Below are 4,376 nucleotides of genomic sequence, written 5' to 3' on the forward strand. Positions count from 1 at the left end.
CTCCATAAGGTGTGAACATGTTCAGGAGAGAAAAGCCTCCGATAGACAAGAACCGGAAGTAAGGGGCTGAGGAATTTCGGGCTAGTGTAGATGATGACCCAGAGAGAGCGGAGTTTTGGCTAGATAATACTGTGAGGGTATTTGATGAGCTATCATGCACACCTGATGAGTGAGTAAAGTGTGCCGTGTCACTTCTACGAGAGTGGAACACTCTTGTGCCTGTAATACCAAGAGAAAGAGTAACTTGGGAATTCTTTCAAGGGGAGTTTTAAAAGAAGTACATTAGCCAGAGGTTTATGGAACAAAAAAAGAAGGAATTTCTAGAGTTGAAGCAAGGTAGTAAGACTGTACCAGAGTATGAGCGGGAGTTTGTGAAACTCAGCAAGTATGTGCGAGAATGCGTATCCATTGAAGCTACCATGTGTAATTGGTTTTAGGATGGCCTCAATGAAGACATTCGAGTGTTTGTGGGCATCCTGGAGCTAAGAGAATTTGTGGTGCTCGTTGAGAGAGCATGTAAAGCAGAAGAGCTGGTGAAGGAGAGAAGGAAGGTGGCCATTGAGTCGCGAGATTTAAAGAGGAGACAGATGGGGAAGACGCATCAGTCCTCCTCTAAGAGATCAAAAGAGTTTACTACCCAATCGAATACTTCGGTTGGATATTCGAAGAGAAACAAAAATCATCAGAATTGGTAGTGCTCAGCTAAGTAGGCTTGAGTGTTTGTAATGTGGAAGATGTCACTTGGGCAAATGCCGAGTAAGCGAGAGGGGCTGTTTCAAGTGTGAGTCACTTGACCACTTTATCTGCAAGTGCCCTAAGATGGACTAGAGAGAGAGAAAATAAGAGGTGAAAGCAAGCAGTGCTCCTTTGAGGGGTAGGCCTCAAAAGAACCCCGGAAGTGGGAATAGTAGTAGAGGTGCACCAAGAGAGGCCGCGATAAGGTCTGAAGGCAAAGCGCCAGCGAGGACCTATGCTATACGAGCCGTGAAGAGGCAAAGTCTCCAGATGTGATCACGGGTACCTTTTCCATTCACGATATAATTGTTGTCGCTTTAATTGACCCGGGATCTACCCACTCTTACATATGTATGGAATTAATACCTCGTATAAACATGTTAGTAGAGTCCACTAAGTTTGTAATAAAAGTGTCTAACCCGTTAGGCAAGCATGTATTAGTGGACCAAGTATGTAAAAATTGTCATTTGATGATTAGAGGCTATTGTTTTCAGGCCAACTTGATGTTGTTGCCATTTAATGAATTCGATGTAATTCTTGGGATGGATTGATTGACCTTCCATGGCATTGTAGTAGACTGTGAGAGAAAAGTAATTCAGCTAAGATGTGAGGATGGAAATGTTCTTTGAGTTGGGCCAGATAAGTCAGATAATTTGTCTGTGGTAATATCGTCTTTTGCAGCCGAAAAATATTTGAGAAAAGGGTATGAAGCTTATCTAGCTTTTGTACTGAATAACCAAGTGCTCGAGTCGAAGATTGAGTCTGTACCAGTGGTTTGTGAGTTTTTAGATGTCTTTTCAGAGGAGTTACCAGGGTTACCCCCAGAGAGAGAGGTTGAGTTTGGTATCAAGTTGGCTCCTGGTATGATGCCAATCACGATTACACCTTATAGGATGGTCCCCACTGAGTTAAATGAGTTGAAAGTGCAGTTGCAAGAGTTAACAGATAAAGGTTTTGCTAGACAGAGTTATTCACCATGGGGTGCTCTACTGCTTTTTGTGAAAAGAAGGATGGATCGATGAGGTTATGTATCAACTACAAATAGTTTAACAAGGTGACAGTGAAGAACAAGTATCCCTTGCCGAGGATTGATGATCTCTTCGATCAATTGAGAGTGGCCACTGTGTTCTCTAAGATAGACTTAAGATCGGGCTACTACCAGTTAAGAGTCAAGGAACATGATGTATAGAAAACTGCTTTTCGGACAAGATATAGGCATTTTAAGTTTCTTGTTATGCCTTTTGGATTAACAAATGCCCCGACAGTATTATGGACTTGATGAACTGCATCTTTCGGTCGTACTTGGATAAGTTCGTTGTCGTTTTTATCGACGACATATTGATTTATTCACGTGATGAGAGTGAGCATGTGGAACATTTGAGAACTGTGTTACGGACTTTGAGGGATAAACAGCTCTATGCTAAGTTTAGTAAGAGCAAATTTTGGCTTAAGGAAGTTGGATTCCTAAGACACATTATGCTGGAGATGGGATCAGAGTTGATCTGAATAAGATCTCAGCTATTGTAGAATGGAAACCGCTGAGGAATGTGACAGAGGTCCGCAGTTTTCTGGGGCTAGCAGGATACTATAGACGATTTGTAAATAGATTCTCCATGATAGCTACACTAATAACAAGGCTATTGCAGAAAGATGTCAAGTTCGAATGGACAGAAGAGTGCCAACAGAGCTTCGAGAGATTAAAGGCTTTGTTAACCGAAGCCCCAATTTTAGTGCAACCTAATTTGGGCAAGGAATTTGTAGTTTTTAGTGACGCCTCCCTAAATGGTTTAGGGTATGTGCTAATACAAGAAGGCAAGGGTATAGCCTATGCCTCAAGGCAGCTAAAACTTCATGAGAAGAATTATTCGACCCATGATTTAGAGCTAGCAGTTGTGGTGTTCGCACTGAAGATTTGGTGACATCATTTATATGGTGAAAGATGCTGAGTATTTACTAATCACAAGAGTTTAAAGTATCTAATGACTCTGAAAGAGTTGAATTTGAGGCAACGACAATGGTTAGAGCTAATAAAAGATTATGAGTTGATTATTGACTATCATCCGGGAAAGGCGAATGTAGTCGCTGATGCTTTGAGCAAAAAGTCGTTGTTTGCTTTGAGAGCTTTGAACGCTCAATTGACCGTATTTAATGATGGTTTGATCATAGCAGAGTTGAGATCCAGACCAACTTTTCTTCATGAAATTCGTGAAGCTCAGAAAGATGACGAGAAACTACAAGTTAAGAGAACTCAGTGTGAATCAGAGATTGAGTCAAATTTTCGTATTAGTACCGATGGGTGTATAATATTCAAAGATAGAATTTGTGTAGCCAAAGATAGTGAGCTCATTCAGATGATTTTGCGAGACGCACACAGTGGTTGTTCGCCAGTTCACCCAGGTAGCATGAAGATGTACAACTATCTTAAGAAAATGTATTGGTGGTCCGGTATGAAGAGAGACATTTCAGAGTTTATTTCCAAGTGCCTGGTGTGTCAACAAGTAAAGGCTGAACATCAAGTGCCTTCTGGTTTACTTCAGCCTATTATGATTCCCGAGTGGAAATGGGATCGTATCACCATGGATTTCGTGACCAATTTATCTCTAACCTCGAGAAAGAAAGATGCAGTATGGGTTATTGTCGATAGACTCACTAAGTCAGTACACTTCATACCAATGTGTGTCGACTATTCCCTTAAAAAATTGGCCAACTTGTATGTTTCTGAGATTGTGAGGCTTCATGGTGTGCCGTTATCGATTGTATCTGATTGGGACCCAAGGTTCACCTCGAGGTTTTGGAAAAAGTTACAAAAAGCTTTAGGAACCAAGTTGAGTTTCAGCATGGCATTTCATCTGCAAACTAAAAGACAGTCGGAAAGAGTAATACAAATCTTAGAAGACATGTTGAGGTGTTGTGTTCTTGAATTCCAAGGAGGTTGGGAAAAATACTTACCATTGGTTGAATTCGCCTACAACAACAGCTATCAATTGAGTCTAAAAATGGCGCCTTATGAGGCTTTATAGGGAAAAAGTGTCGAACACCCTTATTCTGGACTAAGATGAGAGAGAGTCAGATTCACGGGGTTGATTTGATCAAAGAGGCTTAGGAAAAAGTTAAGGTGATTCGTGACTGTTTAAAAGCCGCCTCAGATAGACAAAAATCCTACGCGGATTTGAAACGAAGGGAGATTGAGTTTGAAGTCATGGATAAGGTATTTTTGAAAGTTTCCCCATGGAGGAAAGTCCTCAGATTTGGTAGAAAAGGCAAGTTGAATCCTCATTTTATAGGACCTTATGAGGTTACCGAGAGAGTAGGGCCCGTTGCCTACCATTTGAGTTTGCCACCCGAGATAGAAAAGATTCATAATGTATTTCACGTATCCATGCTACGCCGATACAGATCAGACCCTTCGCATATAATTGCACCAACTGAAGTTGAGATTCTCCCAGATATGACGTATGGTGAGAAACCAGTCAAGATATTAGCTCAAGAAGTTAAACAGTTAAGAAATAAGAGTATACCACTTGTGAAGGTTTTGTGGCATAGGCATGGGGTCGAGGAAACCACATGGGAACACGAAGAGTCTCTAAGAGAGCAGTATCCAAACTTATTCACCAGTAAGATTTTCGAGGACAAAAATCCCT

The sequence above is a fragment of the Gossypium arboreum genome, chromosome 1 (assembly GCF_025698485.1).
Source record: "Gossypium arboreum isolate Shixiya-1 chromosome 1, ASM2569848v2, whole genome shotgun sequence".
Taxonomy (NCBI): Eukaryota; Viridiplantae; Streptophyta; class Magnoliopsida; order Malvales; family Malvaceae; genus Gossypium; species Gossypium arboreum.